The sequence below is a fragment of the Lontra canadensis genome, unplaced genomic scaffold, assembly GCF_010015895.1.
Source record: "Lontra canadensis isolate GAN:19392208 unplaced genomic scaffold, GSC_riverotter_1.0 scaffold36, whole genome shotgun sequence".
In the NCBI taxonomy this organism is placed as follows: Eukaryota; Metazoa; Chordata; class Mammalia; order Carnivora; family Mustelidae; genus Lontra; species Lontra canadensis.
Genome location: NW_022631030.1, coordinates 18,123,158 through 18,133,836, shown reverse-complemented (window position 1 = coordinate 18,133,836; position 10,679 = coordinate 18,123,158). Strand labels below are relative to the sequence as shown.

Below are 10,679 nucleotides of genomic sequence, written 5' to 3'. Positions count from 1 at the left end.
CTGCCTCTCTGCCTACTTGTGATCTCTGTCTGTCAAATAAATAAATAAATAATCTTTTAAAAAAAGTCAGAAAGAGACAAACACCATATGATTTCACTAATATGTGGAATTTAAGAAAACCAACAAAGAAAAAAGAGATAAATGAAGAAACAGACTCTTAACTATACAGAACATGGTTACCAGAGGGGCGGTGGAGCAGGTATGGATGAAGTAAGAGAAGGGGACTAAATGTACACTTATCCAGGGACTCCTGAGTACCTCAGATGGTTAAGCATCTGCCTTTGGCTCAGGTCATGATCGCCAAGTTCTGGAATGGAGCCCCACATCCTGGAATGGGCTCCTGGCTCTTCAGGGAGTCTGCCTCTCCCCACTGCTCATTCTCTCTCTCTGTCCCTCTCTCTCTTTCTCTCTCTCTCTCTGTCTCTCTGTCTCAAATGAATAGATAAAATCTTTGGGGAAAAAAAAAAGAGTACACTTATCCTGATGAACACTGAGTAATGAACAGAATTGGTGAATACTGTATTGTATACCTGAAACTAATATAAAACTGTATGCTAACTATACTGGAATTTAAAAAACAGATCCCTTTAGGCATCTAAAGCCATACAACTGAACCTTCCCCATAGATGCAGGGTTTTGAGAAGGCCAGGGTCAGCCTCCTCACTGTAGCTCAGGAAGAATGATGTCTGTGCTGGAAAGGAAGGGAGGGAGAAGGGGGAGTGGGAGGGCTGAGAGTCCTGGAGACCAAAGGACCATTTCCAATTTTTTATGGGGAAATGAGAATGTTCAAAATCCAAAGATGACCAGAGGCCTCCTGATAAAGGAGAAGAGCTTGAAGTTTTCCTCTCCTTTCTCTCTCTGGGCCATGAGCTCAACCACCCAAAACAACACACGCACACACACCCAGTGAAAGTCATTGCAGGAACAAGTCATGTGTGCCTGTCAGAGGTTCCGGGGCCCTGGGGAATTCACCCCAACTGCTCTATCCTCTCAACTCCCTCACTCTGGTGAGGGAGGGGCTGCAATAACAGGTGAGCACATGCAGCATGTGGTAGGTGGGAAGAATCTTCCTGGACCAGGACTTCCACATCAAAAGGGGGGCCTCAACAACTAGACAATGAAGCCCAGCCCTGGATCCCAAATAGGCAAAGAGCAGCTCAGCTGCTTTCTGTTACCTCTTTGGGGCGGTTGGTGAGCTGAGGAGGAAGGGTGGTCAGAAAAGGAAGTACAATTATAAACCAGGGGAAGGCCAAATCTCTTGCCGAAAGAGAGGTCTGCAGAGGCAGAGGGAACCCACAAGGGGAACAATTAACTGATAAGAGTAAACTAATTGCTATTCATAGTAAATTAGGGCACAGGTGATTTGGAGAAAGCCTACAGACCCTCCCAGATGTTTTTTGGGTTTTGCATTGCAGATGATGGTTTTCTGGAATCCTTCTGGGAGTCAGATTACAGGAGCTGGGCCAGGACCAAAGTGGGGACAGGGCTCCCATCCTGTTTAACTACACAATAAACACATAACAGCTTGTCCCAGAGGACAGACTCAGACTCTGCATACTAAACATTTTGGTGGTGGGCTTTGGGGGCCTTTAAGAAGAGGGGCTCACTTACTTCTGGCAAGGAAGAGGGGGAAGAGGAAGATCAATCATTCAGGGAGATTCAGGGGCTGCTCCAGATGTTTGGAACAAGGGCTTAAATCGTGGGTTGCACTAAATCCAGATGTGGAAGGGAAGGGTTTCCACAGATCTGCAGAGGCCAAGCAGGAGAACAGAGAAGAGAGTAGAAGGCAATCATTGTAGCCCCAACCACCCTGTGGGGTCTGGTGTGTGTGTGTGTGTGTGCACATATATGTCTATCTGTGTGGGTTTTCAGGTATGCACATCTGCATGCATGCATAAATGCACTCCAGGAATAGGAGAGTTGTGTATGTCTGCATGTGTATCTGCCTCTGTGTGAACATTTTGTATCTATATAGCTGTTTGTGTATTTATATGTGTTCACGCACTTGGGGTATTGCCAAAACTTCCCACTGAAACTAATGGCAGGCTGTTTTCTCTTCACTGAGGCTTATCATGCTAATTTTAATCCCACATTATTGTTTTAAGTTGGCTCTAAATATTAATATTAAAAAATTCTGTAAACAGAGCCTGGGGCTAAATTGCAAGACAGGTCCCTAGAAAGGGGTTTTATTATCACTATTGTTCTTATAACAATAGTGAGGTTCGTGAAGCTCACCACCCATCCTGTTCCATCTGGTTAGCCTCCCCTTAGTGAAAGGAAGAGCAGCCGAGAACACCTGCAGACAGTGTCCAACTGGCCACAGCCCCTCAGGACCAGATGGGACTGATGACCACTTAGTCTAACACCTGGTTTTATTACGGAAAAGAATGGCTGTGAAGGACTGACTACCCAGTCACCCAGGTAGTGTCTTCACAGTCAGCCTGAAGCTCTTCATTGCCTGAGCTTACCACAGGAGGCTGTGCCCTATCCTGGGGGAATTGATGGCAAAATGGATGTAACCCCTGTCATAGCCTCACATAGTCCACACATTGCTGATCCTGATATCCTCTGTGGGCTTCAGTCCCCTTGTTTATAAAATGATGGGCTAGAACCAGAAACTCTACAAGGGTATTTCTACCCTACTATTTGGTGATTGTATATCCAGGACCAGCGGCTTTAACTGGGGAGACGGACAGTTTGTACTCCATGCAAACTCATGGCCATGTCCCTCCTCTGCACTCTCTTGATCTTCCCTTTCCTGCTCCAGTTGGTGCGGTGGGGAAGTAGAATGTGAGGACAAGGAAAACTTGATCTCTGAAAAGTTTCTTTTAGCAGAGTCTAAGGTGCAAGAGTTATTAAAATAGGGGAAAGAGAAAATAGAGTAGGGATTGCTGTAATTCATACATCACTAAGAGAATGAAGAAATGATCCTGTGCTATAGCAGAAGGTACTCAGAAGAACTTCCCTGATGGCAAGGAGAGCTGTTAAACAGTTAAGGAAGAGAGAATAGGAGGGAATAAGAGAGTGGGACAGCTGTCCTCAGAGACAGTAATTACATTTTCAAATATCTGTGAGATGGTATGGATGATGAGGCCCCTTCCTCATCTCAAGATCTTGACCAAAGTAGCTAATTCTGAAGCCCTTGTCCCTATCCCATCCTCCACCCACCACACATACTCAGGTAAGGAGCAGGGCAGGGCCTGGCTGGGTAGTGACCAGGGTCAGGAAGGCGGTGGGGGAAGGGGAAGGGATTCTGCTTCTCAGAATCAGCCCAGGGTACATAGAAAAACTGCCTGGTGGTACTACTTTGACTCAGCAATGCCTGACAGTGGGTCTAGGGTTGGTGGAAGCAAGAAGGCATCAGACCTTGTGGGAGAGTTAGAGTTCCTAAAAAACACTGACATCCTCTGGCCCTGCTGTGACTAGAACCCCAGCTACAGGAACTGACCTCTGCTGGGGCTGTGAAGAGAACACAGGGTGGCCCTGACTACAGGTGTCCAGGAAGACAAGCCTGGGTGTACAAAACCTTTAAAACATTTATAAGAATAGCTTCTAAGTCTCTGGCAACTTGACACAAGAGCATTTGTAAGTATCTCCATAGCTAGCTACCTGCCATGGCTGTATCTGTACCCCATACATACATGCACACACATGTGCCTACGCAAGGACTCCCTGGTTACACACACCCCCAGCCCACCCAACACACACAAGCAGGAAACATGCAGGGGCATCTTTGCCCAGGGAGCCCTGGGAAATTACTGGATAGCCTACTAGCCCCCTTCTCTACATCTCTGCTCCTTCTTTCCCAGCTCGCTCTCTACCCTACGCATTGCCTCCCAGCTTTCTCTTCGGAATGTCCAAGGCACTGTGGGAGGGGGAGTGGAGGCTAACCCTCAGCAGCTGGACATGCCCTTCGACAAGGCAGCAGTGCCAACAGATGGGGCCATTCTGTTGGCCGGTGCCTGAGGACCCCCATCTCTACCACACTTAGCCCTGTATCCAGGCAGGCACCACCCACCCCCACCAGCTATCTCCTGCTCCTGGGTGCCTGAAGCCAAGCAGGGAGCCGCACCCTCCCCACTCCCCAGCTCTGCCTCCCCGTCCCAAAGAACCGCCCCCCAACTGCCCAGCCCGGAAACAATCACCCTTTGAGAAAGGCTGCCAAGCTGGGCGCCAGGAACAGCCAGGATGGAGGCGGGGTGGGATGGGGGTGCAGGCAACGGGCCGGGAGAGCTTTAACTCTAGAGAGCCGAGGCCCGGTGTGCTCGCCAACCCCCCCACTCCGCCCCCGCAGCCCCTGCTGTAGCGCCTCAAACCAGAGCCGCCTAGTCTGGGGAGGTCTTGTGTGTAGGGGGCGGGGGGGGGGGGGCGATACCAATCACGGGGGGGGTCGCCCCCTCCTCCTCGCGCCCCCCGCCTTGGCTGGCGAGGTTGGTACCGCCCATTAGCGGCGCGGGTCCCGCCGGCAGCTAGCGCGCGCTCGGGGGCGGGAGCGGGGAGAGTGGGGGCGGGGAGCGAGGGGTGGGGGCGGGGCAGCAGGCGCTGTCAGAGCCGCGGCTGCACCGGAGCATCCGCTGCCGCCGAGGGGACTCCGCGCCCGCCGGGTCGGCTCGGCTCCGGCCGCCCCGCGCCTCCCCCCTCGCCGCCCCCCGGGCCTGCCCCCCTTGCTTCCCCCACCCCGTCCCCTGTGCCTCCCCCGCCCCTACTCCCCCACCTCCTGTCTCCCAGCCTGCGCCCTCCCGCGCGCTCCCAGGCTCCGGCTGCAGCCTCTCTGAGCCCAGGAGCCGGGCCGGGGCGGCGGGCGGGCGGGCGCGCGGACCCCGCGGCTATGAAGTGGCCCCCAGGGGCCCGGAGCCCGAAAGCCCCCGGGGAGGGAGGTGCGCGCGGCCCAGGGCAGCAGCCGAGGGGCGCCGGGGACGGCGCATAGGGCCCGCCGCCCGCCATGGACCGCGCCGGGGTCGATCCGGACTCGCCACCGCAGGTCAGTGCCCCCGCGCCCCCCGCGCGCTGCCACAACGCAAAGAGTCCCTTTATGCGTCCCCATCAGTACCCACGCCATGTCCTCCCGTGCGCGTGTGTGTGTGTGTGTGTGTCTGTGTGTCTGTGTCTGTGTCTGTGTGTGTATGTGCGCGCGCGCGCTCGCGCGCGCAGCGGGGGCAGCTGGAAAGGGGCCGGGAACCGGGCCGGGGCTGGGAGGCGCTGCGGCCGAGGGGCTGCGAAACAAAACCCCGGTGGTGCCTGCCCTCCTCCGGGCCGGCCTTAAGAGGAGAGAGAGCTGGTTCTCGGCAGCTTCCAACAACTGGCCCAGGCTCTGAGCTCTTGCTCCCCTTTCCACCTCAGCAGGTGGTTCCTGGTCTCGCGGAGGAGTCAGGGGTAGCACACCCGCCGCACCCTTGCTCCGCATCAGCCATTCCCAGTCGCTCTATAGCCGCAGGTCTTGGCAAGTTAACTCTCTTCGGGGAACCCAGCCTCTGCCACTCTACTGGAGAGTCTGAGGGGCTAGAAGGTGGTAAGGGTGGCAAAGGGCTCTTGGGCCCATCACTGTAGCCAGGAAGGAGGCATGACCAAGTTCACCACCCACCCCGGTGCACCTGACATCCTGATTCTTCTGAAGTCAGAGCGTAAAACTTTAGAAAAGGAAGCTAATAGGTAAGGCAGGATAGAAGAAAGGAGAAAGCCATAGGATCTCACAGTGCCAGAGAAAGGAGGTGACAGCCTGGTACCAGGCAGCTTAGGTCAAGAGACACCCCTTCCCCCACACACATATGAATACATAAACAATCTTGACTAGCCTCCCCTTCCCCTACCTCCACCCAGCCAGGCCTACCATCAGCCATGAACTATTCTGATGAATTCTTGTAGAAGCTGGAGCTAAAGGATTCCAGGGATTTCCAATACACAGGACTCTGAAGGGGACCTCTGCTGACAGTTGCTAGCCCTATGCTGGTGGGGCAGCTCTATCTGTATGAGTACCAATCTGGATAGAGGAAGCATTGGGACCTGTTTGGGTTCCGTGGCTTGCACTGTAAAAGGATTGGGTGTGAATGTCCTAGTGTGTAATAGCACTGTGACGTTATTATGTGTTTGTTTGGAAATGGGAAGCACACAGCTTCTTAAGTTGGGGGTTGTGGGGGTGTGTGGCTTCACAGGACTGATGCTCTAGTGTTTTCTAAGATTTGTCTTCTGTGCCCCATGTCACCCTACCTCTGCCAATAGCCACCAAAGAGACTGAGACATTTCCTCCCAGAACTTGATTAACTGGTGACCATTATTGGCCTTACTGGACCAAACAACAAGTTCCCCATTCATATGGAATAAAGACCCTTCCCATGAGACCCTCAAAAAAACTGTCCACTCTGCCAAGTCTGTGTCCAGCACACCCAAAGGTTCTGGAGTTGCCATTTCCTTCTGCCCCTTTTGGTGGGAACAAGAAAGCTTGCCAAGGTTAATGGAATAGGGAGGGTTAATGAATTTGTGCCTCATTCAGCCCAGGAACCATGTGGTTTGCTGTGCCTTTTTCTCTACCTGATCCTAGATGCTTGGAAATCACTCTGTTTTCAGGCATGTTGGAAGTTCATATCTGCTGGATTGAATATATGCATATAGGTTTCTGGGTGAGCAGGCACTAACTGGTCTACCTGAAGCATGGGGCAGGTAAATCACTGAGGTGGGACAGCTCCAACGACAGGATTGGAGCCTGCAGCAGAGACCAGGGGCTCCAGAGGAGCATGGGGGGAGGGGGTAGCTCAGTTCCCTATCTCTGGCATCTGGATAGACCTGGATTTACCCACAGTAGATTGAGGGGTGAGGGGAACAAGTCGGCTGTACTTGTTGTGAAGTATAAGGTGAGGAGGTAGGACAGGAGCTTTGCAAGTGTGAGAAGTGCAGAAGGATGAGCTGATTGGGAGTCAGGCTCAAAGATAGGGGAGCTCGTTGGTTCAATTTGCCTAGGAAAGAGGAATGAGCAGGCCTAGAGATGCCTGAGAGCTCCTGTCTGCTGACACTGGAAGAGAAGCTAGGCAGGGCTCAGGAAGAGAAGGAATCCGAGAGTCTGAGGCAGGCAGTGGAGCCAGCCTGAGACAACAGACAAAGACACAGAAGCGTGCTCACAGAACGATGGTGTGGGGGGGGCCCAGAGGCAGAGCTGTGGCTTGCCCAGTGGTGCTGTTGGGGCCAGTCCAGGGCCCTCCCAAGCTCCACAGTACCAGCAGTCATCCACCAGGGCAGGGTGGAGGGGTCCTCAAAGGAGCTGTCGGACAGTCTCCTGAGGAAGGCCCTTTCCAGGCCTCCGAAGAATGTGAGGGAAGGTTCAGAGGGATGCTTAAAGGCAGAAGAGGGCTGGCTGTTGGATCAGTGTCTTCAGGAAGACCTTCTTGCCCAGGCTCATCCCCCAGTGCTGAGGGCTTCCCCCGTCTCCTGGCCCCTGCCCCACTACCCCTCCTCAAACTGGGATGCATGGAGTGGGGAAGGGTGTGGACTCTGGAGAGACTGGCTCTGGGAAGAAGGAAAAGAAAAGCCTCTTTCATGATGCCCCAGGCCTCCAGACAAGACATTTGGAGACCCTGCAGAAGAACATTGGGCTGGGGGGATGGGGTATGGAAGTAGTGCAGTGCAGGGCACAGGCTCTCAGCCAGGTCTGGGGGGCCCTCCATGACCAATTTAGTGGACTTTGGGAAAAACTGAGCCCTCTAAGCCCTGGTTTCCTAAAAACCTAACCTGAGGAAGCCTCATCTCACCAGGCTGTTTTTAGGTGAAGTGCCAGATAAATGTTAATTCATGTACTTATTTTATATACCCTCCCCCACATTCTTCCAGGATCTGGATGGCTCTAGAATTTGGAGTAGCAATTCTCTGGCCAACCATGGAACCAGTTACACTGGGATGGTTATAGTCTCTCCATTCTCCCACGCCACTCCACCCCGTCTGCTTTGCCACTCCTCCAGACTCTAGGCCTTCCCCAGGCCCACCTGGGATGTGCCTCTGTTGCAAGGACACTCTTATGTCTTCTTGGAACAACAGCAACTGCAGTGTTTTCATGTCTAATTAGTGGTCAGTGTAATTGTTCCAATTCATCAGCTAGTGATTTCATAAAACAATTTATGCAACTTAGAAGAACTCTAGCTCTGTGACCTCTTATTATCCATGCTGAAAAATGGCAAGGTGGACAGATGTCACTCAAAATTCCTTTCACTTCCATAGATGTTGACTGAGCACCTACTGTGTTCTAGGCCCTGGGCCAGTGCTGGGAACATAAGGCATCAAATAATCCAAAATCAGAAGTTTTTATTTAGCTTTTGGAAGGGTTATGTGGGTTGCTTTTTTTTTTTTTTTTTTTGCAGCTACAGCAAATTTACTTTTCTAATGAGGTTCAGCTCCAGCCAATATTAAAATGAGTCTGCGCTCCCTGCGCACACCAGCTGACAGCAGGGCAGGCAGCCTCCCAGCCAAGTGCCTGGCAGGGATTAGGGCTTTGCCACCAATAAGCCCAAAAGTGGAGAGTTTCAGTCTGAATCACCAAGAGTTGACTGGATTTAGGGATAAACCTTGCCCACAGGGCTACGTATCTCACAAAGTATTAGAGGCACGGGCAGGGCTTCTTCTTGTATGTGTGAACTGTGAGCTGTTCTTATTTCTTTATGATGGGAAGAAGGCTGGAAGGAGCAGAGATAAGACAGCATGGTCTGGATTATTTGGAGTGGAAATATAGGACCAGACCTGAGGTTGGGAGCCTGGTTCGGCCAGTCCTCCCTGACTGGCTAGGTGTGGCTGAGCTCATCCTTTCTCTCTCCTTCTTCTTCTCTCCATCTTGCTTTTTTCCTTATGAGGCGGTTAGGCAATTGGGCCTCTGAGGCCATGAGTCTCTTTAGGCTCAACACCCTGGGCTATTCATCTGACCATCATTCAAAAACCTCTATAGCCCAACACTAGATGTGGGGTGAGCTGCTTTCCCTCCCATGGTGGGCAGTCTTCCATTCATACCAGCCATATTTTGAGAGCCAGTGGCCACCATATTGGACAGCACAGATACAGAACATTCCGAGCATCACAGGAAGTTCTACTGAAAGTGCCATTCTAGACTCGACATGGATGGTTTAGCAAGGTGGCTAAGAGAATGGGCTCTGGAGCCTGACTGGCTAAACTCAAATGCGGCTTTGCTACTTAATAACCATGTAGCCTTGGGACATTCATTACTTATCCTTTTGGTGCCTCAGATTTCTCATCTCTAAAATGGGGATAATCCCAGGGTGTTTATGAGAAGAGAATGAGTCATTACGGTTAATCATGATAATCACTCAGAGAAAGCAATAGTAAGTGCTTTGCCTAGCAATTTCTATTATTCATTTATTTAACAATTCACTTAACAAACACTTAATGAACAACACACTTTATGCCAGCATGATGCCAGGTGCTGGGACTGTCAGTCATCAGCCTGTGACCTTGCTCCCTGAACCTCAGTTTCCTCACCTGTGATGGGAATGTGCCAGATAGTAACCCCTCACCACTGCCCCGATGAGATGCACTGAGATGAGTAATGTCTTCCTTTGCCCACGATACTTCTGGATAAGCAGGGCTAACATTTCTGGAAGTGGATACAACTTAAGATCTCTTTTTATTGGAACCACTCTCGCCAAAAAAAAAAAAGCATTTCCTAAGCCTCCATAAGTTCGAAATAAAGGGGGCAAATGAGGTCCCAGCTGCCTCCAGCATCTTGTTGAGTGGGGAAAGAAACAACTGGCGGCGGGGGGTGGGGCGTGGCTCTTGCCTGGGCTCACCCCCTCCTTGGTCTGGAGGGAAGGAAAGCTAGGAGGCCGCTGCCCTGGGCTCAACAGTGGAAAGAGGCCAGGAGGGAGCAAGGCCCTTGGCTGGACAGGATGTAAAAATCGGCTGGCTGACCCAGTGACTCGTCACAGCTGTGTCAGCAGCTCACCATGTGACAGAATCTTGTAGAACCTCATCTTCCTCATCTAAAATATGAGGAGTGTGAATCATGTGAACATTGCCCCACCTGAATTATACCACTTACCTTGGTAAAGGAAATGTGTCTGAGAAGCAAGAATTTGCCATGTGTAGCCACAAACTATTGGATGAACACTGAAGACTATCTGGGCTATAAGGCTTTGCACAGAATTTGGATTCTGTGACTCTGGGTTGATTCCTTCTTTTTATAGGTAAGAAAACCAATGCCCAGAGAGGTTCCAGGCCTATCTCAGGTCACACAGCACTGTAGTGCCTTTTCCTAGACTGTGACCTCAGTCTCCCAACTCCCTACTTCTCCCTCTCTGTTAGGCTGCCTGTCCTTTCGGCAGGACAGAGATGCACAACAGGGAAGCAGGAGTTGCCTCACCCGGGGCATGGGGTAAGAGGCTGACACTTGAACCCCAGGGCTCCTTTCATCCAGTCTGGGACAAGTCTTCTCTCCCCTCCTCTGACAACTGGCCCAAGAAGACAAACCTAAACTATCTCTGACAGGACCCCAGGGAAGGTCAGATCCTTCCGGCCACAGGCAATGTGTTAAAAATACATAGAAAACTTTAATTAAATCAGTGAATCATTAACCTGCTACTGTATGTCCATGTACACTCTGACCAAAGGAATAAGTTCAGCCTGGAAATCATCAGTCTGAGAGAGCCATCAGGGGCCCTCCATGGCTTGACACTGAGGTTCTGGGGCCACCTGGC

General features: G+C 51.7%; 1 protein-coding gene across 2 annotated transcripts in view; it reads left to right on the top strand.

Annotated features, from left to right (window-relative positions):
• Positions 1 to 4,836: 4,836 nt before the first annotated feature.
• Positions 4,837 to 10,679, top strand: part of B3GAT1 (beta-1,3-glucuronyltransferase 1) — a 29,914-nt gene continuing 24,071 nt past the window's right edge. The window contains exon 1 of one of the 2 annotated variants that reach the window (XM_032868986.1): positions 4,837 to 4,981. The gene's annotated coding sequence lies outside the window, so the exon portion shown is untranslated. The remainder of the gene's footprint in view (positions 4,982 to 10,679) is intronic. The other variant, XM_032868985.1, reaches the window with a different exon arrangement.